Here is a 27,887-nt window from a genome sequence, read left to right as displayed (position 1 = left end):
GGGTCCTGACCTGGGTGGAAGATGGGTTTTTTGGGGGAGAGAGGTGATGCTTGATGCACAGACACGGGGTGTCCACACTGAGCTCAGTCCCGAGCTGAGCGACTTCTGAGCTTCTCTGTAATTCTGGAGACGGGGATGCCCCAGCTCGGCGGTCATTTCACACTTGTGAGAGGGGACAAGCACAGAGAACAAAGACGAAAATTCCTGATTGGTCACCGTCAGGACACTCAGGGTTCCTTTACTTTGAACCTCAGGACTCCATCACCCACCCGACACCCTATCCTGCACCCAACAAGAGTGTCAGCTCTAACCCTCCAGCAGGTACCCAGTCCCAGCCGCCCCAGCCCCATCCCGACCCTTCTGGCACCTTCAGGCCCGGCCTTCGGATCGCTCCTGCAGGATATAAAAGCGGCCGCCAGGTGGCGCCCTGCACCTAGTGTGGAAGTCGCCCGGCCTCTGTGGAGCTCAGGTTGGCGGGGGCGCAGCGCCCTAGGGTCAGAGCCCGGACTTACTCGAGTCCTGCTGGCTCCTTTCCACCTGCGCTACCTGGCCACGTGTGAAGGGCGGCGTTCCCCCGGGCAGCCGATGGGGCCTCGGAAGGACCGGGCACAGCCTTGCTCCCTCGCCTTGCCCCAGCAGTTGCACCCTGGACGCTTCTGCACACACCCCAGCTGCCCAGGCTCCCGTGGTTCCGTAAGTTCCTGCGGCCAGAATCCCTGCGCCGCCGTGGGCCATAATGTGGGCGCCTTCGTGGGGCGGGCAGGTGTCCGCGTTTCCGTCACAGCAGATTCAGCAGCAGTGACAGAGACCAACCAGGAAGCCTACCGCACTTACCTGTGCGCCCAGCGCAGATCCGTGTCTGGAACCTCTGCATCCCGCAGTATTCATAGACGCTGGAATAACTCGCTTACAACGTAACTGTGCATCTGGATTTTCATTATCACATAATTATTTTTCATTATTATCTGCGCATGCGCGTGCACACATGCACCCCACGCCAGCTGCCCCATGTGCATTCGGCTCCAGGTCCATGCACCTGCTGCGCCTGCAGAGATCTCGGCAGAGCGATGGCACCGCGGGACACTGGGTTGACCCTCTGTCTCCCCATCAAGGCTTCGCGCATCTCGCGGCCCCTCTCAGGTGAGCAGAGGGCATCCGTCCACTCCTGGGACCCCCGCACCATCCGGCCGGGCCACGTGCGAACTTTGGGAGGGGTCCCGGGTGAGGCCCCACTTCCTGCTTGCAGGTAGCAGACAACACCCGTGTGTCCACGTCGCAACCCCCTGCCCCATCCCTGGGGCGCACAGAGCGGGACTCAGGGACAGTGGAGGCCAACTCCATGCACGGGACTGCGCGGCTTCGGCAGAACCCGGGGCCGCCGCACGTGCTTCCAGGTCGGACCCAGCCATGTGCAACCGCGGGCGCAGACTTGGAAACGCGTGGAAGCCCCCGTTAACGGCCCTGGTCTCCCTAACAGGGAGCCTGGCTGCTGCCTCCCCCGGGGCAGGACTCGGAAATGCCGGTGTCCCAGGAGGGTCGGCGTCCGGGTGTGGGACGGCCTCTCCCTTTCAGAGCGCACGGCTCCTAGGGTCCCTGTACAACCCGGGAGCCAGGAGATGGGATCTGCAGCCGCAGCAGGAGTCTAATCTCCAGCGAACAGTGTGCGGTGCTCAATCTCTGGTATGGACGGCGCGATCCTGCGGGCGCTGCTGGGCTCCTGGAACTGCTCTTGGGCGTTGTGATCTGGGCTCAGCTGTCTCCAAATCCCGAGCTCTGGAGGGGAAAAAAATAGAAGCATCCGCCAGGAGGCGCCCGACAGCAGCGCCAAGGTCAGTGGTGCAGACCCAGACCACGCCTGACCTAGGCCCATCCTCACTCCTCTGAGCGACTCTCTGGTTCTGGGGTCACCGAAGCTCCTCTGTCTCTGCCTTTCTAATAAATATTAATATAGAATTTCAAATACTGAAAGACACAAGTCTCACATGAGTTGACGCACTAGGCCACGTAAGGCGGACAGAGGTAGGGTCTGCTGACTGAGGTGTTGCAGGGGCTCCAGGCAGCTCAGCAGGGTCATGCAAAATTCCATTTGTAGCAACTCTTGAGCTTTATTAAAAGAAAAACTTTAAGAAAGTTCCCCAGCAATAAAAAGTCTTATGTGTCCCACCCAGCAAAGAAAATCCTTGGTTATCGCCACAAATTTTTCTTTTAAAGATTTATTTGAAATGCAGAGTTGAGAGAGAGAGTGAGCAAGTGAGCGAGAGACCCCTGGGACTGAGACCTTCCATCTACTGGCTCATTCCCCAAATGGCCACAACTCTGGCAGAAGCCAGGAGCTTCCTTCATGTCTCCCATGTGGGTGCAGGGGTCCAAGTGCGTGTGCCATCTTTTGAGCTTTCCCAGGTGCATTAGCAGGGAGCTGGATTGGAAGTGGAGCAGACAGGCCCTGATCCAGTGCTCACATGGGATGCAGGTGTCACCGTCGGTCCCTTTAGCCATGAATTTATTGGCGCACCCAAGCAGAACTGGGGCCCTGCGGGCCTGGATCAGCTCTTTGACCACGCGCCGTGTGGGTGGAGATGGGCGCGCTGGAAGGACAGCGTCTGCTGCTTCTCGCCTGCACAGGAGGCCACGGTTCTCCCTTAAATGCCGGGCAATGCTGAGCCGGGGGCAGTCAAAGCCAGGGGACCTTTTGTCCTTTCTGTTTCCATGTGATGGCAGCGCACAGGCTCCCCTTCCCTGGACACAGATTTCACCCGTGCAGAGCCAGAACACGAGGCCTCTGGGAGGAGTCCCGGCTCCAGCCAATGCTTCAGTCTCAGGAGTCCTCGGTTCCCTGCCTTCTGCTGCCCTAACATCCGTGGTTCCTGGTCTAAAAACCGACCCGCATCGCGCTCTGGCATCCGTCTGTGGCGGGTCCCGTGAAGGTCCTCGCGGCCACAGATGCTCAGTGATGTGTGGGTGTGTGTGCCCTGGGCATCAGCGCTGGTTGTTCCTTTGCTTCCCTGCTGTAGACGAGGAGCCTGCTAAGAACCTAGGAGATATGACAGCAGGCTCTTTGCCCACGGATATCTGACTGAAACCACCTGAGGATGGCCATGCTTGTTTTAATGATGATGAAAATTAAAAGGGAACCATGGGTTGCTCAGAAATTATAGCATAGGCAATTCCCTAATAATAGCATGCACGTAGCTTGCAATAAAATGGGAAACTTGGTGATAGTACTTGAAAACATTTCTAGAAAAAAAAAGTAAAAACAAGCTTATTCAGTGGAAAAAATGTGGAATCCATACATGGCTGTTTATAATATGTATTTCCATGATCCGTTTGAAGACCTCTCATATTTATAAACTGCCCCTACAAAAGGTTAGCAAGGAAACGTTGTCATAGCCCCTACGTGGAGGTGACCCTCAGAAAGACCAGGAGGGGTCCAGGGAAAGCACCAGGTTATGAGAAGAAGAGGGGAGCACAGGCAGGCGGCCCCCAGCTACCCACCGAGCCCCACATGACAGCAAAAGGCAGGCAAGGGAGACAGCAAGGGAGGAAGGGACTGAGCTCTCGGGCTCCTCAGGGAACCAGACCTCAGAGCAGTGCACTGAGTCAGATACAACACACTGTGACAGTGACTGCTGAGAAAATGCAGTCAGTGAATCTCCTTGCTGTCATGACCACCAGCAAGCCCAGAAGCTGATGTGTCCCTGCCATATAACTGTTTGGCTGTGAAATCACCACTGAGGTTCCTTCCTTGACTCATTTATTTGTGGAGTGTGTTGCTTAGATTTCAATATTTGTGAATTTTCAAAACATCCTTCAATCCAGGTTTCCCACACTGGCATCAGGGACCCAACCAGTTGAGCCATCTCTGCCGCTTCCAAGAGTCTGTATTAGTAGGAAATGGGTAGGAGATAGAATCAGGGGCTGGAACCCAGAGGCTCTGATGTGGCTTGGGTATCTTAACCAGAGACTTAGCTGCAGAGCTAAATGCCTGCCCCTTGGTGTGGGACTTTATGCACATCTTGCTGGGAGATGGTCTTTAATGTTTGCTGCACCTACAGTGCCTGAAGCTCCAAGTTCCTGCACTTTCCTTGCTGAATCACTGTCCCCAGGATCTCAGGGTTTTCCTCACCACTTCCCACACAGAGCCTCCTCACTGCTCTCTCAGCTGTGTTTTCTATTATTACATTGAAACCCCATCATTCTGTGGTACAAGGTGGGGGAAATGAAAGCATTCTAGAATCTTGTGATTCACTTCAGTTTCTGTCCACCTGAGTCCCTGGATGCTCACCTTTGTGTACTCTTTCTCCTAAGACAGGAAAGCCAGATGGGACTGGAGTTGTCCACAGCCTCATCCAGGTCATGCAAGGCTCTGGCAGTTTCCCACGAGGGCTGTGACTTGGTGATGAGGATCACCCTGGGAGTATGTCAATCTGGCTACTTCTCCCTGCCCCCACTCCCTGCCCAGTATTTACAAATGGATATTTTCCCTCTACCCTGGACCCAGGAGATTTTCCTCTACCCTTCAACATGGGCACTAACCCTATGAAAATACAGTGGCCCATCTTAGACTGGAATGTCTTGTTTTTTTGCTCTGAAGCTAATGTAAACTCAGCCTTGGCAATCCATCCAAATTCCCATTTGAATATTCCTACCAGTAACAGGTTCCACTGTCTTCTGCTTTAGCTGATTTCAACTGCAGTTCTCAGCATTTGCCTTCTGGAGGTTGAAACTGCACGGTGGTCACTTCCAGTTTGTTCAGCTGTCCTTGTGAGGATGATAGTGATGACATTCACAATCTTTTTATGTCCAAGTGAAACTTGCAGCATTGATAACTTTTTATTTTATGTACATAGAAATGAGTTTCCCCTAAAGTCACCTGTTTCCCCATGCAATGACAGTAGTTTTTTATATCCTCCCAGGTGTACAGACAACACCAACACTTTAAGAAGCACCCAAAGGAAAACAAATCCCTCCACCAGTCCAGTTCCACTTGCTTCAATCTTGGGCCCTGACAACCATGAAGGGGTTTCCTGGCTTTCCTCACTATCACTCCATGAATGGATAGTGTACATGTCATATACAAATACAAGGAACACTATGAAGACACAAGCATGAGTTGAATTTTTATTCAGAATACAACACAGATGGACACAGTAAAACATGCTTACTGAAATGCAGCAGTCACTTACAATACAGTAACTACAACAGACAAATTCAAAGGAAGGGGAAGTAGAGACTACCCCAGGATGGAAGGAGAGGGAAGTTTGTGTTGTAATTCAGAATTTGTGTTGGGTGCAATGCAAATTTTTGGTGCATATGGTGGTGATGGGCACATGGTATGTCATTGTAATTAATGTCCCTGAAATCTACTAACAAATTACAAAACAGTCAATGCTACATATCATACACACTGTAACAACTTAATGCCCAATGGAATCGATGGTAAACGTGGTAGCAGTTTATGTAGAGCCGCACAAGCTGAATGATCTTGGGACAGGTCAGGAGAAAAGCAGGGCTTTCCCTGCCTGCAGCATGGGCAGCAGTAGGGAGAGATGCCCTCATTGTGTCACACAGTGCAGAGTGTTCACCAACTTCCACACTGGTTCTTTCATATTGTTTGGTTGTCCGTAGCAAGAAGGCCAAGACTCCATTTCTCACCACTTCCCTGATCCTCTCCTGGGGCTTCTTGACTACACCGAGGAGGACGGCCCGGCAGTGCCTGAGTCTGTGACTGTCCACTGACCACCTCCACACAACCTAGCCCCATGTCCGCAGCAAAAAGACTCCCTGCCTAACTCTTCCACAAGATCAATTCACTGACAGTTACCCTGTGTTCTCCTACTTGTTCCTGAGGACCTGGTGGAAGAGATTCAAAGTGAACGGCCAGGTGAGGAGGACACATCTCTTGTCAAGGTTGCCTTTCCTTGTCAGATACAGAAATGTTTATTTTTGTCATCCATTTTTATATATGAAAATATGTTCGTGCATATTTAACATGGCCTAAGCCTTTTCCTCTGTGGGGGAGATTCAAGTGCAGATCTATTATCCATTGAGACTAGACTCAAGATACTATTCAAAAATGACAGCCTGAGCCTGCACCTCAAGTCCAACTTTCCCCTCCCTCTCACTCCCAAGACCTCCCCATCACAGCCACTGCTCCTACACTCAGAGGGCAACATGGAAATGTGCAAACAGAAGTAAGTGAAGATTTGCAGGGAACTGAATTCCTCTTGAACCACTTTCTTTCTCCTCTTAAGCTTCTGTTCTTGCTTCCTCTTTATGCCCTTTCCGTGCCACAGGTGATACTCATCCTGAAGGACTGGCGTCACCAAGGCAGTGGATACACTTGCACTGGGGATGCTGATGCAACCTCTCTGCAGCCCTCCTCTCTCACTTGATGAGCTGCCCTCACTCCTGACCCGCAAGCTGCACTGTGACATCATGCTGAGCAACCTAACTGGCCCGTGCAGGAGCTGTAGCAGGAGCAGGTAAGCTGGGCCCCACCAAGCTCAGGAGAGACGAACCCAGGGAGTGTGATGGTGGCTTTGGTGCCCCCAAAACAGGGCTTATCCTGCACTGCAACATTTTCAGCATGCAAAGAATGCTTGCTGTTTTCATTCCAGAGGTCCACATGTTCTCTCCAAGTGAATTACCCAAGAGCATGTAGGACATAGAAAACCTTGACCCAGAGGAGGGAGAGGGAATGTGAGTGAGGAGCAGGCAGATGGGGTAGTGGTGAGAAGTCCACATGGACTCCAATGCTTCATGTGCTTTATGGCACATCACGCAAGCCAAGGAAATGGAACCCCAAACTGGAAAGGTGACCATCTTGCCTAAACCAGCAAGAGAAGAAAAGTGGTTATACAGGATCTGGGCAGGCAAGAGAGGTATGTACCTTGGGAAGGTGCCAAGGCCAAATTCCCATTCTGTGTATGTCCCTAGGCCTGCTCGGTTGAGCCCTCCAGTAACCCTTAGGTCCTAGTAGGATCAGCAACTGTGTGACAGCATTGGGGCCAGTCCTAGAGGTGTGTGTGCAGAGTGAAGGCAGAGTTCGCAGACATCTCACCCTGCAGCCAATGCCTCACCTGCCCAACCTCACAACCAGTGGGGCCTGACCCAGTAAATCACTGGAGTTTGTGAGACATGGGAGGATACAACTGACCTCCCCATCTCTGGCCTCTTGAGAAGAACATGAGGCACAGAGAGGTCCCCAGATCCTGGTTGAGCTTTGCAGCTCTGTGGGCACTGAGTGGCTCCTGACATGACCTGGGGGAGATGACAGAATACAAGCACTACTGGCATTTGCCCAAGACCTGAGCTCCCCTCAGCCCCTGGAAGGATGGGGGTCATCTCATGGCACCTTTCTTTTGAGGATCAAGGGAGTTTTGTATGTATAGGTCTTTTTTTACTTTTGATATGATTAAGGTTTCTCTCTCTATCCATCAAATTCACTCATATCACTTGATGGCAATTCACTGCAATGTTCCTTTGAGTGAATTATAGGACTAGGACCACAGTTCAGTTATGTTTCCTTCATTTGTTTCTTAATTCTATATTTAAGTAACGTAAATACTACTGGATTCATTACTCTTTAAAAAGAAGTGTCTCAAATTGTCCATTTCACTTCAGTTGACTGCATTATAGGTATTCAGTAGTTATTTTGGATCAAGGAAAACATATTTGGGGCTGGTTTTTCACTAAGTATAATGGTTGTTTATAATGGTTGTTTATAGCCCTCATCTCTTCCATTAAGGAACAGTGTCTTTTTCTTCATATTATTTGTTGAACTCTTTTACTTAGTGTAGGGTTAACTTTATGACCATTAAGTGAACTGAAAATAGATCTTTGTAAAAATTAACAGTGGGAATGGGAGAGGGAGGACGAAGAATGGTTGGTGTGTTGATGAGAGGGAGGGAAGAGTGGGAATTATCATTATATTTCTAAATCTGTATATATGAGATACATGTACCTTGTATGACTTAAATATTTTTTTAAAAAATAAGTGTCTTCCATAACTCTGGTGTCGCTGAAATATACTTCAATGTCTTAAATACAACAACACAATTATTTTTCAACAAAACATACAGAGATCAGTTTTATCGGGCAGAGAGACACAACTTAACGATGAGAAGAGAAAACCAAAGAGCTCTGGCAAGTTTTCCATAGACAATCAGTTCCATGAGGGATCATGTGGGATAAGCAGGGGTAGGCAGGGGTAGCACTCTGCCTTCTGTCCTCAGACCTCCTGCTCTTCTGAGGGCCCAGTGGGCCTTGGCTTCTCCCCCTAGGACCCAGAGACCTCCACTTTCTTGTGATACAAGTTCACTGCTGAAGGGGGCCGTCCCCTGAAGGCAGCCCAGGTGAGTGCCTAGGGGGACTCATTTGTAAAGGACGGCTCTCTTCTCTCTGCTGATGGACAGCACTGAACAAGTCAGGGTTCAAAGTCACCTTCTAGGGCCATGGGGAGCTCTCAATCTGAATACCTAGCCCAGTATAGCCCTCCTGCCTCCTCTCTGCTATACTTGGTGATCCTTGCTTCTGTATCTATGATACTGATCTTTCTAATTCCTTGGAAGTTTGCAATGTGAAGTCCTGGGACTCAGAGGAACTGGAGCTTCCCAAGCCATTGGAAGCTTGAACAACACAGGAGGAAACACAACAGTAGCCACATCCATCCTCACCAGGACCCCTCTGTGCACAGCAGCCCTCCATCAAATACCCTCATTCATCATCGCTTAGCTTTTTAATGATATAGATCCAGCCCTATGTTACAGATACTTTAGAGCCATGTTCTATAGTTAATATGTTCCATTTAATGTGTTATGTTGGAGTCTTTTATGTGAAATTACAGTCACCCAGTACTAGTTGCTTTTCATGCTTGTTTGTAGAATAAAACTCATCAGGGGAAGCATCCGTGCCAGAGTAGAACATAAAGAATTATAAAACAGTCACCCTAGAGAATACTACCATGATCCTCCCTCATCAAAACCTATCTGGGGCAGGAGCTGGATACAGCAGTTAAGTCAGCACTTGGGATGCCCACAATGCATATCTGAGTGCCTGGTTCTGATGTGGGAAGGGAAGTAGTGAGGGGAGGAATCAACTCATGTGGCACTATGAGCCACTACTGGGCAGCTCAAGCCAACACATGCAGCAGTGCCAGCCACTACATGACTGCTCTGGCCCAATGCATCATGGAACAGCACTATCGGGAGAATTGCAAATTGATAGCAGCTGCAGCTCACCCCTGCAGGACAGCCCAGGACAGCCCACAACTCAATACTCCCTTTATGTGCAGCATCCACCCCTACTTCCTACACACCACTAAGCCCACACACTTCTAGGTAGCAAAAGGAAACACAAAACCCACACAAGTTCCTCAACGCAGCAAATGTACAACCAGTGCTAACTGCAAATATGGAATACGGCTGCAGGGTACGTCCCCACTATACCTTTAGGTCATTATAATGAAATTATTTTAAATTTACCATGGCCAGCACTCCCATTCCCATCAAGCCCTGATGCCATGACAATCTGATAATTTTAAATTCAATTAAGTCCTACCCCAGACACCAGCTCCCACACTTAGCAATAGCATAAAAGCGTGGTCTGAGCCTTGTTGAGGTTTCTGCAGTGTTGAAGTCTTTTTTCTATTTTGTCTGTGTGTTCACTCTCTCTCTCTCTCTTGAGCTGACCTGACTTAGCTCTTCAATGTGCACTTTTCCTGTGATTTACATGAATCCTGCATTTCTATGCACTTTTTGCCTCCACTTTGAATTCTTTCACATGTGGAGTAAAGAATCTAGAATAATCCCAGCCCAGGAACCCACTGCAAACAGTTTGAGTCCAAGGTTCTCTGCTTCCAATCCAGCATCCTCTAATTTACACCTTTCTGTGTCACTTCTTTCAGTCTAGATGCCCAAAGGAGTTTTCTTCAAGGTCGAGATTTTACTGGAATATCACTTGCAATCAATTACTCCCACTCAGAAGCCAGTAATCTATTCAGATGGGATTTGAAAGTATATTTCCACTGACAGAAAAAAATTGAATTATTTTCAACATTACTTTTGTATCCCCATTTTGTTTTTTTCCCTAAGAACTTCATTTATACTTCAGATTTCCTCTGGTTGCATCTGTATTCAACTATTTCTCTCAAATAGTAAGGAATCTTCTGCTTAATTTCTATTCTTAATGTTCTCTAGGGTTGTACAAGCACACTCCTGGCTTCCTGACCTGGGGATGCTCTGCTGCACACTAGCCATGAACTCCCTCTGGTGGGGCAGCTGCACCAGGATCCCAGCTGCATCTGAAATAACCCCCGGCATCGCTTCTCAGCAAGAGACAAGAGTTACCTCACACAAGCCCTTCCTGTCTCTGACACTCCATACCAGGGACAGGTGACCTGCCACAGAAGAGGCCAGCACAGGTTGGAAGGATGCATGGATGATGTGGTGCATCCTGGGACTTCAGAAACGCAGGCAGGGTGGGCAGTGGAGAGACTGGTCAGGCAGCATGGGCAGTGGGGGCACTAGTGTGGCCTCCTGGTGCACATGTGCATGAGAGAGACAGTTTGGAAGCAGCAGATCCACGCGTGAAGACAGCAGTAGGTGCAGCAGCAACTAAGGCTTCATGAGACACGAAGAACTCCCCATGGGCACCCTCCAGAGTGTGCACTGGGACTCAGGTTGATCTGTCCATCCCAGGAGCCTTCCCTGTGGAATCTGTACAAATAGAAATGTCCAACCTGAGTGTGTGCCCAGACACATCCCAGCACTCAGACAGTTTGGTCAGTTAATTAATGCAAAGCAAAAATTAACAAATAGCCATTGCTAGGACATCTGGGAGCTACATGAGAGCTTTTCAAATAGTTTATAATCTCTGGCTTGAAAATTACAGCAATATTCCAGAGGAAATATCCACAAAACTTACAAATAGTAAATTCTATTGAAATATCATTGCGGCCAGCGCCGCAGCTCACTAGGCTAATCCTCCACCTTGCGGCGCTGGCACACTGGGTTCTAGTCCCAGTCAGGGCACCGGATTCTGTCCTGGTTGCCCCTCTTCCAGGCCAGCCCTCTGCTGTGGCCAGGGAGTGCAGTGGAGGATGGCTCAAGTGCTTGGGCCCTGCACCCCATGGGAGACCAGGAAAAGCACCTGGCTCCTGCCATTGGATCAGCGCGGTGCACCGGCCGCAGCGTGCTGGCCGCGGTGGCCATTGGAGGGTGAACCAACAGCAAAAAGGAAGACCTTTCTCTCTGTCTCTCTCTCACTGTCCACTCTGCCTGTCAAAAAAAAAAAAATATCATTGCATCTGGGAGAAAAAAAAAATGTTTGTTTCAAAAGCCTGTGTGTGTGAGGAACTATGTATTAATGGGGAAGACAATTCTAAGATTAGTATTTCAGTGAATAAGTTGACTACAAAGCATTTTGAATTGTGTACTAGAAGCTAAGGTCACTTCTAAACTATGGCCTCCATAATGAAGGGCAGTGTTAGAGAAAGCACTAGATTTCAAAGCATGGATTTACATTTTCAATTAAATTCACAGGACGAAGGCCAAGAAGGAAACTTATGCTGACTGTTCCACAGTAACACCTACAGTGACATTACAGTTACTGCCAAAATGCTCTGAAGTTCAGAATCTGCAGAGAACCTGAAGCACCAGGTACAACCTGAGTCGCATTTATATGGGGTAAGAAGAGCAATTTCACTTAATGTGCATCATCCCCTCACCTATCTGGGTTTAGCTAACAGACAAGGCTGCCTTCACCCCTGATTTCTGCAGGAGAGAACGTGAGACTATGCAGTGCACCTGGCCACCTGGCCTCTGACCTGCTCATGTCGCCCTCCATGGGGTCAGGGTATGGGCTGGCTCTTCCCGCACAGTGAGCAGCCTGCAGAGCCTGACTGATGGGACAACAGAGACAAGGGGAAGGTCAAGGCCTGCACTCAGAGCCAGTGCTGATCCTGGATATTTCAATGAGGTTCAGCACTGAGGTCTTCCCTGTGAAATGGGAAGGGGAGCAGTGATGGGGACTTGTGCCCAGCCTTATGGAGCACACCCTAGGCTAAGTCTCTGTCTCGCCTCCAGCTGATCACTGCTGGGTTCTGTGGACATGCCCCATAAAGACAGTGTATAAAGAGTGGGAGTGGTGGCTGCTTCTCCCAGTGCACATGGGGAGTGAAATGAATGATAACAAATGCTCAGTAACAGCCCCAGAAATGGGAGATCTGCAAATTGCTGAAAGAATGTCAAAAGGTCACTTGAATGGAAGCTCACTGAGTTACACAAGGCATGCATAGACCAGCAGATAAAATCACGAAAAAGTACATGGATATAATCAGAACTCTTCAGATGTTAATGATAAACAAGAACCATGGGGCCAGCACCCTGGCTCACATGGTTAATCCTCTGCCTGTGGTGCCAGCATCCCATACGGTTGCCGGGTTCTAGTCCTGGTTGCTCCTCTTCCAGTCCAGCTCTCTGCTGTGGCCCAGGAAGGCAGTGGAGGATGGCCCAAGTCCTTGGGCACCTGCACGCACGTTGGAGACCAGGAAGAAGCACCTGGCTCCTGGCTTCGGATCGGCGCAGCGTGCCAGCCATAACGGCCATTTGGGGGATGAACTAACGGAAGGAAGACCTTTCTCTCTGGCTCTCTATCTCTATCTGTCTAACTCTATCTGTCAAATAATAATAAAAAAGAAGAAGAACCACACAGAATTACTGGAGATGAGGAATTCAATATTAATTTTAAAAAATATTCTAAGAAAGTTAAAAAAATGATACTGGAATGGTTTCTGGGCCTCGCAGTTGAGATACAGGAAAAGAGGCTCACATTCCATGCACTAGTGCCTGGCTTCAGTTCCTGGCTCTAGGTTTAACCTGATGCAGACACTTGGAAGCAGCATCAGGGCTCCAGTAGCTAGGTCCTTGCCACACCTGGACTGAGTTCCCAGCTTCTGACTTTGGCCCCAGTCCACCACAGCCACAGCAGGCATTTGGGGACATAAGCAGTGGATGGAAATGTGTTTTCTTCCCACCCTATCCCTCTCATTTGGTCAAAAACAAGTAAATTTAAAGAACTGTAAATGTATTTTTCCTTGTGAGAATTACCTAAATAAAGGTGAGAAAAACTAACATCCAGATTTACATAAAATTGTTTTTTAAAGAGTAAAATAATTTATGAAAACATATATTTTGAAATAACTAATCATAAGTTCCCTCTATTGGTGTCATATTCTACAAAATATTCTTCACAGCTGTCTTAATGTTTGTATGAACAAAAATATTGTTAAATCCCAAAGCATTAAAATGATTTGGACAGAGACTGGGTGTTGGGCCTGCTGATCCAGGTAGATGCGCAAGCAGGGAGCCTAATTCCGGTCCTCACACTCAAGGGTGAAGAGTGTCACTCTAGCTAAAGGAGGTGTGTGGGGACTATACTGCCCATGACAAGGCCAGGACAGGTTAGGAAGCAGAGCCTTGTTCAGTCCAGCTCCTTTCTGAGTATAGCCCAGTGAGGTTTCCAGATGTCTCCTGGATCATCAATAACAGGCCACAACCTGTATGGTGGGGCCAGTGTTGTGATGCAGTGGGCTAAGCTACCACCTGCAATGACAGCAACTCATATGGGCTCTGGTTTGAGTCCCATCTGCTCCACTTCCAATCCAGTTCCCTGCTAGTGTGCCTGGCAAAGCAGAAGATGGCCCCTGCATCCATGTGGGAAACCCAGATGAAGTTCCTGGCTCCTGGCCTTGGCCTGGCCCAATTTAGACTGATGGAGCCATTTGGGGAGTGAACCAGCAAATGGACCATCTCTCTCTCTCTCTAACTCTCTCTTTCTCTCTCTCTCTCCCCCCATCCCTCTCTCTAACTCTCTCTCTTTCTCTTTCTCTCTCTCTCTCTCTCTCTCTCTGTCTCCTCTCTGCCTTTCAAATAAAGTAAGTAAATGTTTGGGAAAAAACCTGTATGGTGTCCCTATTGAAAACATCGTCTTATGGTAATACTTAGTTGTGTGCACTTGTGTAAATGGACAGAAAAACTGAAGGAACTCTAAGGTACACACCTGTGGGGAGCAGCTCGGACTAGACTAAGTTACTGGAATTAAGACTTATTCTATGCATCTGCTCTCCTCTGTGGGGAGCAGCTCGGACTAGACTAAGTTACTGGAATTAAGACTTATTCTATGCATCTGCTCTCCCACAATATGGCGCTGGGAGAGAAGTAAACAGCTTCCGCACAGCTGCCTCCAGTTCAACCAATAAACTGTAGGACCTGCTCCTGATTGGAGAGCAGCGTACTCGGCGTGTGGGCAGCCGAGTTGGGATTGGCGGAGGAGGACTATAAAGGAGGAGAGAGACGGCATGCACCAGGAACATCTATGGGGAACATCTAGCTGAAGGAACACCCGTGCAGCCCCCCAGAGAGCCGGCCGGCGGTGTGCCGCTCCCCTGCGGAAGTGGGGAATGCGGCCAGGGGGAACTGCCCTTCCACGGAGGTGGAAGGGATAGTAGCCAACCCGGGAAGAACCAGCAGCAAACCCGGGGAGGGCCGAGCAGACGAAAGAACAGCGCAGGGTTCAGTGTTGCTCCTCCACGAAGAGGGGGAGCGACATAATGGTGCCGTGACTCGGATAGGAAACTTAGGACGGATATGAAACTTAGGAGGGAAGAAACGGGAAGAACTAGGGAAAATATCGGAGAGAGAAACTAGCAAACAGCCTAGGGAAAATATCGGAGAGAGAGACTAGCAAACAGCCTAGGGAAAAGCCGGACGAAAAAGGAGCCGGAAGAAGCTATTGAAAGCCTAGGCATAGACTCGGATACGGACTACGGGGGGAAGCTGGGAGAAATCTCTAAGGTCGAAAGCGAAAGTGAAAGCTAGAACAAACAGACTCGGATGCGGACTGTGGGGAGAGGCCAGGAGAAATGAGGGAGGAGTATCGTTGGAGGAAAGTTTGGGGAAACATACCGGGTAGAGAAAAGTGTTAGGGAAATTGAAGCCGCGGGGGGCAGGCCAAGGCGGAAACGGAAGCCACTTTGGGATTCTCAAGTTAGCCCGGGAATAGGGGGCGAAAAGTTGAAACCAGAAGCTGAGACGTAAGCCAGATTGGGATCCGTCTGATTAGCCCGGGGAGCAAAGGACGGGAAGCCAAATCGTGGGGTGGAGACGTACGCTGGGTTGAATTCGCCAGGCTAGCCCGGGGAACTTAGATTGAATGCTAGTGGTGGAGACGCAAGCTACGCTGTGTTACTCGCGGAAGCCGCCGCGTGCAGAGAGAGCACGGGGCGTGAATAGATAGGGAACGCTGGCGTAGGCCGTGGTTCAGACGCGAAAGGGTTAAGCGTGGAGACCGCGGAGCGCGCGAAGCCGAGCCGCGCAAAGCCGGGAAGCTGCGCAGATGAGAGAGGCGCGGGCTGAAGCGGCGCAGAGCCGGGAACCCGCCGGCGGGGCGAGGTGCCGGAAAGCCGCAGGGATAAGAGAAACAGAAGTTTAGAAGTAAAGTGAGAAAAATAGGAATGCTGGAAGATAGAAGTAAAATGGGAGAAATAGGAATGCCCGGAGATAGAGAAATAGAGAAAAATAAGGCCTCCCCTCAACATGCCAATTAGAAGGCTTGGATTCGGTCTGCCCGATTAGTGAGGCGATGAGCACCTGGGCGGCTAGCAGCTTATGCGCCGCAGGTCACCGAAGACAGGCACGAATTAACATCAGTAAGGCCTCCCCACAATACTGCAATTAGAAAGCTTGGATTCGGTCTGCCTAATTAAGGCGGTAAGCACCAGCAAGCAGCTCGACCAGAGTATGAGCTGCAGGTCACCGAAGATAGGCACGAACCAACACTAATAAGTCTCCCCCACAATAAGGCAATGAGAAGGCTTGGATTCGGTTTGCCTGATAGGTCTTGTAAGTCCCCTGCAGGCAGAGCAGAGCATGCGCTGCAGGGCACCGAACACAGGCACGCATCAGCGCCTAAAAACCTCCTCACAACATGGCGAAGAGAGGACCCGGATTCGGTTTTCCTGATTGATAGGACTTGTAAGAACCTGTGGCAACTCTAGCAAGTAGAGCAGAGTGTGTGCTGCGGGACACCGAAGACAGGCGCGTATCAACGCCAAAAAAATAAAAAGAAAGGGGGATCTGTGGGGAGCAGCTCGGACTAGACTAAGTTACTGGAATTAAGACTTATTCTATGCATCTGCTCTCCTCTGTGGGGAGCAGCTCGGACTAGACTAAGTTACTGGAATTAAGACTTATTCTATGCATCTGCTCTCCCACAATATGGCGCTGGGAGAGAAGTAAACAGCTTCCGCACAGCTGCCTCCAGTTCAACCAATAAACTGTAGGACCTGCTCCTGATTGGAGAGCAGCGTACTCGGCGTGTGGGCAGCCGAGTTGGGATTGGCGGAGGAGGACTATAAAGGAGGAGAGAGACGGCATGCACCAGGAACATCTATGGGGAACATCTAGCTGAAGGAACACCCGTGCAGCCCCCCAGAGAGCCGGCCGGCGGTGTGCCGCTCCCCTGCGGAAGTGGGGAATGCGGCCAGGGGGAACTGCCCTTCCACGGAGGTGGAAGGGATAGTAGCCAACCCGGGAAGAACCAGCAGCAAACCCGGGGAGGGCCGAGCAGACGAAAGAACAGCGCAGGGTTCAGTGTTGCTCCTCCACGAAGAGGGGGAGCGACACACACCTAACTGCAAAAATACTCAAATGAGTCTAGATATAGAGAAAGTTGTCTTACCTGTGTGGCTGTATCCTTGGGCCCAGTATACTTCAACAGCCTAGGAGGAAGGAATTTATTACTACCATAATTTCTAGACATGTATACACACAAAATACATACATATGCATTAAATAAAAATATAACTGGACATAAACCTGCAACTTCTAAATACCTGAGTTTATAACAAGAAACTATACACATACAAAATACATGAAAAGCAGGAACACACACAATCTCACACTCATCACACATACACACACAATAATTTTTATGTCAGGCAATACTGGGCCCACAACTCACCTGATAAAGATCAAAGGGGCATAAACACCCAGAGAGTCCCTCTGCCACCAGATATAAGGGACCCTGGCTGACACCAATCAACAGGTCCATATTACTGAGACAACTGACAACAGGTTTGTCACTCTCAGTGTGGAACTGGCTACTCTTCCCAAAACTGTTCACTGGAAAGAATGTATCCTCTCAATAACCTATCAGGTGTTCAGGTTCTCAGGTGCCACAGGGGTGGCTGCAGCTGGGCCCCTCCCTGGAGAACATTCCCTCATTCTGTGTTCTGAGGTGACCATGACAGCAGTGCATGTAGACATGAGGTCAGATGGCTAATGGACAGCTCAGTCCGGGTGCCAGTGGAGAGTGGGTGTTTGGGGACTTTACAGAGCCAGGAAAAGGCCCCATTCCCTGAAGGCTACATGGGATGACAAACTTTGGTCTCAGAGTGGAGTCGACAAGGGGTACTTCTAACTTCATGCAGGGCCTAAACTGTGTTTCTGAGATTTACCTACTCTGGCAAAGTCTGAATTCTTCAAATGAATTCATAGAGCAGAGGCTGATTCAATTGGAATCTCTTCCTATTACTGAAAAAAAAGGAATGAGAGCCCACATCTTCAAAGCATACTACATGGTATGGTTTCCTTGTAAATCTCAGTCCTAGAGCCCAGAGCAGTCCTGAGGACCAGGCAGTACTGCAGAGATGGGGCTTTGGGTGCCTCATCCCAGTGGAAGTTACCAAGGGCCACCATCAAGGACAATCTCCCTGCAGAAGTTAGCGTCACTATGACTGGGGACATGGCAAGAAACAGCATCACATTTGTGGGTTTCAACTTTGACTCCCAAGGAGTCAGAAAGGAAGTCTCTGGAAAGGGCCATGGGAGAGGTTGGAAGATAGTCTTATAGCAGTTAGGAGTGAGCAGGAGCCCCTGGGAGGGGGAAAGTCACCTTGGAGTCTATGGGGAAAGCAGAAGATGCTGCCAAAGATGAGGTTTTTGGCACTTGAGTCAGTAGAAAGAAATCAGGGGTCTGGTGCCGTGGCAGAGTAGGGAAAGCCACTGCCACTTCAGATCCAGCTCTCTGCTGTGGTCTGGGAAAGCAGTGGAAGATAGCCCAAGTCCTGGGGCCCCTGCACCCACATGGGAGACCAGGAAGAAGCTCCTGGCTTTGGATCAGCACAGCTCCGGCACTTGTGGCCAACTGGAGAATGAACCAGTGGATGGAAGATCTCTCTCTCTCTCTCTCTCTCTCTCTCTGACTCTCCTTCTCTCTCCGTGTAACTCTAACTTTCAAGTAAATAAATAAATCTTTAAAAAAAAAAAAAAAGGAAAGAAATCAGAAAAGAGACCAAGGAAAATGGTAGCATGTACCAAAGTAACCATACAGATGGCTTTCGATCACCTCCTCATTACAAGATCAGCTGCTATATGGGTGGGGAAGGCTGTGTTTAAAACCTGAATGGGTACTGTTAATATATCGGGCATCCTGTAGCTAGTTCATGTTTTGAAAGGTCCAAAATCTATCTGGTTTCTTCACTGGATCTGTCACTGATAAATGATAGTGCCGGGTGGTGTTGGTCTTGCACTTGCATCTCACTTTCCTGATAGTACAATTCTCACTGTGTGTAGGCCAGCAATGGTACTGAAGCCATAACCCATTCACCAAGTCCTAAGAGATGCATGGGATGGTGGGATGGAAACAAAGGGCCTCACAGATGGCCACTCCCTTTCATAACTAAATTGCCTGTGCTTCATTCTGAAATGGTGTGGGCCATGCATGTGCCCTGTCATCCACCTTCATCTGAAGATGTGGGGTGGAGGTTACATGCAGCATTCAGAAAGTAAATAGATTGACCTCAGTGATTTTATTTTTGAAATTTCACAAAGCAAGTGGCCCAGAATCTAAGAGATTCCTACAGAATCATCCCTAATTCTATCTTATAGTATATTGGTCTTTTACTCAAAATGAAATCCACATGAACTACACTGGAACAAAGACAGACAATACAATGAATGAGGTCACAGGACAAGATATTCTCTCTGTGGGATACACTGAAGTGTCTGCCATTGGATAAGTTTCATCACAACTCTCACCTGGGGACACACCAGGTCTCTTCCTTCAATCACCTGGAGTCTCCTTTATGAGTGTTAATGTCCCCATCTCCTGTTGGCAGGTGCACTACACATGCTCTGCCACTTCTGACAGGGAGTGAACACACAGGGAAAACCCAGAGCACTGTGGCAGATTCTCAGACATACAGGTCCCTGTAGGGCACCTGCATTATGCAGTCAGGAAGCATCAGCTGACTTGAAAGGGAAATGGGGGTCCTGGAGAACTGCACAGCCCCCTTCTCACCCTCCTAGGGATGCTCATTCTCACTGCACTGCCCATGGCCACCAGGCACTCTCCCACAAGTCTTGATGTGTAGCCCTAGGGCCTCCTTCACAGGTGCGCTCCAGACGTCCTGGGCAACCATGGTCTGATTTTGCCTCTGCTGAACTTCCCTTCTGAAGCCAGACTCAATTTTTCCAAAGCACTTGAGTCCTAAACAATACTTTTAAACTGATTTCCATTTCCCTTTGTATCAGGTCTACTTCTGAAGAGTTAAAATTGTATATGTACGGGTGTAAAAAGTTAAGCTTAAGCTTACAGGTTTAAACCTTCCTGGTGCAGCTGTAAAAATAAAACAGAGTGAAGTAGCACCTTGACAGTAGGGACTCCATTTTGGAGCACTTGAGACTGCATTCTGGGAAAGCAACCCCCCCACCGTGAGACTCTGGTCTGAAACTATGATCTCAAATAGTCGGACAATAGCAGTGCACTACATTACCCTTGGCAATGCACAAAAAAACCCTAGCATGATTGCTCAAGCTTAAAAGTAGAAAGGTTGCACCTGGGTTACCTGGGCTAATAATGAAGATGTGATTTGTCTATGTCTTAAAATCATAATTGCTGATTGTAAGATTTTAGCAACCACTTAGCAACCGTGTATTCTCTCCCCACTCCCGATTTTGTGGTTTTTGTCTTTATAAACCCTATGCTGTAGTTCCTCACTGCTCCTCTGTCCTTGTCAGAGGGCCCCAACATGTTGGATCAATAAATTTAACCCTTTGCTGGTTGCATGAGAGAATAAGTCTCTTGGAGTCGTTCCTCGGGCAGTGGGCTTTTTCAGACCCTAACATTTGGAGGTCCCACAGAGATCTGACTGCTGCCTGTGGACGCCTCCAATGGATATCTCTCTGGGTGAGTACAGCGCCTATTGTTTTGATTAAATGTGTACACTTTGACTTGTTGTTTGGTAAGGTTTGTTATTTGTTTGTAATTGGCAGCGTGGTTGTCAGGCTCGAGCGAGAGCTCCACCCAACTGTGGCAGGCAGATGTGCTCCAGAGCCACAGACCACATCCCGGGGGATGCCCCAGGAGAAAGGGAGAACTGGGGATGCCCAGTGTTTCCTGTTTGGTGGGTTGCCTGCAGTAGGGAAATAGACTGCAGAGACTCACGTTTTGTTTGTACTGCCGAAATGTTGGTATTTGATCGAGCTCCTTAGTCTTTTGTATTTGTTAAGGTGCTTTGTTGGCTGCCTTGTTGTTTGTTGATTGTATTCTCTTGCCATTTAGCATTTGTATGGGACGCCATATGAGGGCTCCCATTTGGTAGACACTTTGTGTGGTCGTTCTGTGCTGCTTCTCTACGCTATTTGTTTGTGTACATTGTGTTGTTTGCTAACATGGGCCAGACTGTGTCTACACCTTTGTCTCTAACTTTGAATCATTGGTCGGAGGTAAGCCACTAGGCACATAACCTTTTCTTTGTCAGTGAAGAAGGTAAAGTGGCAGTCTTTCTGTGCCTCTAAATGGCCTACTCTCCGAGTGGATTGGCCCCCGGAGGGCTTATTCCACTCATTCCATTTACCACTCATTAGCCGAGTGAAAGAGGCCATTCTCCAGCCTGGCCATCATGGGCACCCGGACCGGGATTTTAAGAAGCCATCGGAGGTCAGTATTCCTTCCCTCAAGCGGGACCGGATCTGTGGAAGTGACCCTTGAGTGTCCGGCACCCCACAGCTCTCCGAGAACGTGGAGTCCCCCCAGCCACGGCTTAGCTACGGCCAAAACTCCAGAGGGATTGTAAGGAATGGGAGGGAAATTAGGAAGGGCAGTTGGCTGAGAGCCTGGAGACCCCTTGAGCTTGCTTCGGCTTCCCGGTGGCTGGACTGTGACCCGAGGACCAGGTCTCTCTCTCGGAGGGACGCCTGGTCACTCTGCCTACTGCTACACGAGCAGGGCTTAGCTTCGGTCGAGGCTAATATTGGCCCTCCAGGTAAACTCAGACAATTAGGTAGTGGGCAATCTTGAGTGATAGGAGATTTCAAACCCCACTCAGCCCCCAGACTGAGGAGCTCCATTGCTTTCTGCCTTCCTCCTCCTCCCGGGGGCTCCCTCCCCCACCCTTTTGCTCTCTTCTTCTCCATTCCCATACCACTGGCCAGGAGAAAGGGAGAGGGAAATTCCACAAGTCTCTCCACCTAGGGAAAAGCTGTTACCTGTTAACCCTTTCCAACCTGGTAGAAAGTTTTCCGTCTTTGCAGCTTATGGTAGCTCTGGTGCGTCTTAAAGTTTTTTGTAAACTATTACTGTTGCTAAGCTTTGATTGCCTGAGAACTAAATCTGGAAAAGAGCTAAAGTTAACTATCTGTTGTAATTGACTGTCTGCAGTAGTCCTAATTGATCTGGCTTTGGTTAAATTATAGGAGGTTCCCAACACTCTTGGTGAAACGGCACACCTACCCAACCCCACGATTAGTCCTGCCAGGCCCCGGTGTGTGCAGTCTTCCCTGTAAATGGGGGACCACAGCCTTTCTCTGCACTCTATTCTAGTCCTTGTGGCCTGCCGCACCCAGGCAGGCATAGCCAAATATCTCTAGGCAGAGCCCCCACCCCAGGGCTGCTTTTTTTTCTCTCCTCTCCTGGAGGAATTTCCAATTCAATACTACTGCTGGCCTTACCTGAGGGAGTCAGAACCTTAAGCCATTAACCCTTTCTAACCTGATGGGTTTTTCTCTTTGCAGTTAATGAAAACCTAAACAATGGGTTCATATGCTGATAATCAGCTCTTTTCTGTGCTGCTGTCCCTGACTCATCTGAGAGCATTCACCTGTCTTGAAGGTTTCGCTATTTTCTATTGCCATTAGAGTCTTGATTGGGAAAACTACAATGCAAAGTTATTTACATTGTTTATCTGTTTTTAATGTCTGAGTGATTACCCAACTGGTCAAAAATGTACTAATTTTGGCTAAATGGTTTGACTCTCTGACAGCTTAAATTCTAAACTGAGTCTTCCAACTTTGGGCTTCCAGCCGGATCCCTGGAACTCTCAAAGAATGAGACTCTAAATTTGTTAAAGTAAAAGCTGCTTGGGTCAATTCAGATTATATAAAATATATTAAAATGTTATAAATGGTGTCAGACCTATACTGTATTTATGTTTTTGCTTTCCAGCTAAAGTGGTCTTATAAAAATAAAAGTAAATTCTGTGTATACAAGCCTTTATGTTGTTAACTAAAGTAAGCCAATGCAGATTGGTTCAGAAAATTGAGGTAATGCAAACACCCTTCAGTTTGCTCAGTGGCTTGCTTGCTCAGTTTTACATGTCTTTGATATGCTTTAAACTTGTTTCTCTTAATGAGAAAGATCTTTTCAAAGTTGTAAACATGCAGTAGTGTTTGCTGTCCAGGAGGTGTTATCCTCATGTTACTTAAAAACATAAAAATGTAATTTTAACTTTTATTTCAGATAATGGTGTGGTATTCATTAATAACTCAGTGTCTTAAGTCATCTAGGCATCAGTGCTAAGTAAAACTTGGGAAAATATATTATATATAATTTTAACATCTCAAATTCGATTAAAAAAAAAACTGAGTTTGTTAACATGTATTCTCATAGGTTGTCCATACATGACAATTCAAGGCTATGTAAAAGTAACTACGGGTGTAAAGTTTCAAAAGGTGTAAACAAGTCATAAAAAGTTTTAAAATGTTTACAATTTTAAAATATTGTTTACAGAGTTGATTGCTAATGCCAAAATACACTGACCTAAAGTTAAAGTCTGATCTTCTGTTATAACAATGGGTTTTTTTTTGAGTATGTACTAATGTTAGTAAATATCTAAAAATGGTCTAAATCATAAATCTTGGAATCTGTTTTTGCAAAAACTGTAACGTCTATTTTAACAGTGTCTGCTTAATCGGTTACTCTGCCATTTCTAGAGTTAGGTCCTGTAAGCTCTTTTTGACTCTGTTAAATAATTCTAAATTATGTAAACTCTTATATACAAGTTTTTTTTATTTCTGGTTTATTAGACAACAAGAAACATAAAATTCATGTTAATCCATTGTGTACTCTACTGTCTCTGTTAAGTTATGGTTATGCGGCAGATGCTAGAAAACTGGGTTCCAGAAACCCAAAAAAAGCCCTAGTGTCCACAGGCTACACGGTAAATACCCAGAAGCCAAAGAATGGCAAGACCTCTGCCACAATTTCTCCTCTAAGTCAGGCTACGCAGTAAACACTGGTTAAACTGCCAGTTAAATTTAAAAGCCCAAAAAGTCAGGCTAGAGACCCAACTCGCTGCCTCACTTCTCCTCTTTTCTCTTCCAGAAGGGAAGTTACTACTGTTCTGCAGGACTCTCCACTGTGATGTACGGTTTGATCCCCAGACCTTATGTAAGGGGTGACTGACCTTTTCTGTAATAATGCCTGACCACAGTATAGGGCCCCAAACAACATAACAAAAAAAAGGTTAAACTATAAAATAATGTGACAACTAGATCAATTTTTCGGTGTACGTGGTAAATGGGCAGAACTCCCCTTTTAAACCAAACTAAAAAATAAATAAAAAGTTACACTGACAACCTCAAAGTATACAAACAGGTCACCACAGTTGATCTTACCTAAAAGGTCATAGTTCTCCTCATGGGCACGGTCTTAACTCGCAGGAAAATACTAAGTGTCAAAATTTGCCCATGACCATAGTTTTTCTAGCTCACCCTGATATTAAAAAAAAAATCTCCAAAAATCAGGGTTGGGTTGAGCATCCACTTGACTGACATCATAGAGGCTGCCTCCATGGTCTACTTTATTAGAGACCAGGAAAATGAGGAGCAAGCTAGCAGCAAAGGATAGGCAACAGACCAATCAATGGCTGCTTTACACAGTGATTGCCATCAAGGAGACCCAGCAAGGCCAGTGCACCCCAAACGGCACCTGTTGCTGATATAAGGAGCCAGGGCATTGGGCAAGCAGCTGTCATGACAGCAAATGCCTTCTGTCAGCTCTGCCAAGAGCACAGTCACTGGACACGGAACTGCCCTGGGTGTCAAAGGACTCCTGGTTCAGAACTACAGACCCTGTGGCCCCGAGCTAAAAAGCCTTTGACTCTGCCCAGCCTCTGCCCAGCTTCCAGCTCCAGCCACTGCTATTGAGGGGATGGCCTAGGGTCAGTGAAACGCAAGTTGCCTATTTCTATCAGCCTCCTATTCAGCTCTCCTCCTAGTCCAGCCATGTAATGCAAGTCAACAGGGTGCCTCCCTTAAAGGAGATTTGCATCTCTTTCAATTCTCTTCCAACACCCCATGGATAGGTCTGGGCCTCACACACCCAGCCAGGCCTTAAAAGTCTATCCAATAACATTAAGCTTAGAAAGCCCTCCCTGCCAGTTCCTAAAAACAGGGCTTTCAGTAACAGCTAACTCAGATAGCCCTACACCGATTTGGACAGGGCCTCACTGAGGACTTAAAGGGCCTATCTCTTGAGGGGGGTGCACAATAATCCATAATATAAATGGTTAAATGTAAATAATTCATTAGTCTGTCTTTTTCCCAGCCTGAGACTCTAGTCTTGTACATTGGCTTAACTTCCTAGCAAAACTGGCTACTAAATATCAAAAAAAAAAAAAATATGTTGTCTCTGGGTCAATCAGACTAGACAGGCACAAACCCAAATTTGTACTTTTCCTGGAAAAAAGCCAAACAGCTCCAGGACCAGGCCAAGCAGGGCTGGGATTTCTGGCCTGACATCTGGTCACAGGAATCCTGGCTATTTCCTCTCCTTGGCCCACTAACTTCTGCAATCTTGATGCTTCTCTTTGCACCGTGTGTTTTTAATGCCCTTGTTCGTTTTGTCTCTAACAGACTAAAAGCTGTTGAACTCCAAATGGTCATCAGGCAAGACTTCCAGCCCATTCCACTGGACGACCTGAGCAGCCCTCTGGACCGAGCAGCACAGTCTTTCCAAGGCCACTGTTGCACAGTAGCAAGAGGAAATACCCAAACCCCCTCGATGCCCATGTGCCAGCTTGGAAGAAGTTACAGAAAATGGAACTCCATCCATAATCCCAAAGAAGAATTTTGGGTATTACCTCTTGAGGGGAAAATATTAGGCAGAAAGTCAGTTATGAGCTTATGTGTGTGTGACATAAAGGCCTAATGTGTCCAGCATATGCATCTACATCTCAGTCATCCTGACAATGTTTCACAGGCAGCCTGGCCTTTGCATCCTGCTCTGCCCCCTTCTACCTGATAACCTGCCAGGTGGAGATCCCCGCCCCTTCTGCCTGACAAATCTTCCACAATCTCCCAGATGCAGCCCAATATCTGCATTTCAGTATTACAGAACAGGCAGTGGTTGAATCTCATTTTCATGGGGGGGGGGTGGTATGTGTGGCCCTAAAGAAAAAATGTTGTTTTTATGCCGACTGAACCTGGGTGGTTAGGAACTCCATGGCCAAACTCAGAAAATGACTGGAAAAATGGCAACGGGAGAGGGAAACTCAACAGGGATGGTTTAAGTCATGGTTCGTCTGGTCCCCATGGCTTACTACCCTACTGTCAGCCCTAGCAGGACCCTTAATTGTTCTACTCCTAATTGTAACCATAGGACCTTGTGTGTTAAATAGACTCATCACCTTCATGCGGAAACAAGTTAAAAATGTTAAACTCATGGTCATAAGATAATATGTCACATTAAAAGAGACTAAAATGAATAATCTCTAAGATTAGAGATCCTCACAACAAGGAGTGGGGAATGAAGAGTTAAAATTGTATATGTACGGGTGTAAAAAGTTAAGCTTAAGCTTACAGGTTTAAACCTTCCTGGTGCAGCTGTAAAAATAAAACAGAGTGAAGTAGCACCTTGACAGTAGGGACTCCATTTTGGAGCACTTGAGACTGCATTCTGGGAAAGCAACCCCCCCACTGTGAGACTCTGGTCTGAAACTATGATCTCAAATAGTCGGACAATAGCAGTGCACTACATTACCCTTGGCAATGCACAAAAAAACCCTAGCATGATTGCTCAAGCTTAAAAGTAGAAAGGTTGCACCTGGGTTACCTGGGCTAATAATGAAGATGTGATTTGTCTATGTCTTAAAATCATAATTGCTGATTATAAGATTTTAGCAACCGCTTAGCAACCGTGTATTCTTTCCCCCCTCCCGATTTTGCGGTTTTTGCCTTTATAAACCCTATGCTGTAGTTCCTCACTGCTCCTCTGTCCTTGTCAGAGGGCCCCAACATGTTGGATCAATAAATTTAACCCTTTGCTGATTGCATGAGAGAATAAGTCTCTTGGAGTCATTCCTCGGGCAGTGGGCTTTTTCAGACCCTAACACTTCTATCTTGTATCCACCTCTGTAAATCATCAGAATTCTTAAAACTTTCCGTGGGAAAGAGGGGAGGGATTGCAGATAAGCAACTAAGAGTCTCAGGGTAAAGAGAGCATTGCTTCTGCTGGCCAGTCTGTGTAGTCATAAGGTAGCCATTGACTGAGGTTACTAGAGACTGTGAAGGCTAGAGCAGCAGTGCCTATGACCAGAGATGCACAGTGCGTATGCACTTGGCCATAGATAAAGCATGATAGATCTCTTAATCCAGGCAAAGTTCTGAAACTTCTAATAGCAACCAAGACCCTGACCAGAGGCTTCCCTGCTATATGGATTTTGCCCTGCTCTGCTAAGTATGTTATTTCATTTTCCACAAGACTATCAGTGTTTAACATTATTTCTTAATTTTATTTATTAAAAATGGAGACAGAAAGTGAGAGAGAGACTGAGGTCTTCCATTTGCTGTTTCACTCCCAAAGAACTCAATCCAGGTCTCCCACAACTATTTCACCCATCACCTGCTGACCCCTGAGGTGCATATGATCAGGGGGCTGGGATCGGAAATAGAGCTGGACTCAAACCCATGCACTTTAAAATGGAATATGAACTTCTTATCCAATGTACCAGATACCCACTCTCTGTCTTTATCTTTAACTAGGTTGGAGCTACCAATGTCTGAAGCTGTGAGCATCACCACAGCTCTATATAATGAGGTGTATAGTATCAGGTATGCATGATACTTCATACTATAGGTAATGATATAAGATGTTCAGGAATCAGACACTGAGAATTCAAGGGTTGACTATTTGGCTGTTGTGAATGATATCAGTCATCAGTGGAAGTAGCCTTTTTCAATTCCACTCATGGCCATGAAAGGCTTCCAACTGACTCTGGCAGACTGGTCCCCCTGATCAACAGGATCAGCTACACGTCAATTCTCTTCAATGAAAATGAGAAACCCCAAGAAGTTATCTTTAAAAACTCATATTATTGAATAGCTTGCTTCACTTACATCCAGGACACCAGATGAATTGCTGTCCATTGGTAGTCACAGTTTCAGGTCCTGACTTCCCAATTACCTAAGGAGATGGGGAGCACTGATTATCCTGTTCATGCATTACGGCCAATGGAGACCAAAAGAAGCAAAGACACTGTTAGTGTACCAGTGCCTCCTGATGTGCTTTATACCTGCAGAGAACAAGTGGAATTTAAATGTTACCAAATG

General features: G+C 47.5%; 2 long non-coding RNA genes across 3 annotated transcripts; one reads left to right on the top strand and one right to left on the bottom strand.

Moving 5' to 3' along the window:
- The first annotated feature begins 475 nt into the window (after positions 1–475).
- Positions 476–14,070, top strand: LOC138845233 (uncharacterized). Of its 2 annotated transcripts, XR_011382129.1 has the most exons (4): positions 476–1,140; positions 5,626–5,881; positions 10,197–10,420; positions 11,541–14,070. It is a non-coding gene; the product is annotated as an uncharacterized lncRNA (long non-coding RNA). The 2 variants fall into 2 exon arrangements; XR_011382130.1 differs by lacking the exons at positions 476–1,140; positions 5,626–5,881 and adding an exon at positions 6,305–6,482.
- LOC138845232 (uncharacterized) lies at positions 10,406–17,279 on the bottom strand. The gene is made up of 3 exons (XR_011382128.1): positions 17,020–17,279; positions 16,738–16,777; positions 10,406–10,715 (listed from the first exon to the last, which is right to left on the bottom strand). It is a non-coding gene; the product is annotated as an uncharacterized lncRNA (long non-coding RNA).
- Positions 17,280–27,887: the final 10,608 nt, after the last annotated feature.

This window comes from Oryctolagus cuniculus, chromosome 14 (genome assembly GCF_964237555.1).
Source record: "Oryctolagus cuniculus chromosome 14, mOryCun1.1, whole genome shotgun sequence".
NCBI lineage: Eukaryota > Metazoa > Chordata > Mammalia > Lagomorpha > Leporidae > Oryctolagus > Oryctolagus cuniculus.
The sequence above is the reverse complement of the archived record's forward strand: the minus strand, read 5'-3'. Positions and strand labels throughout refer to the sequence as shown.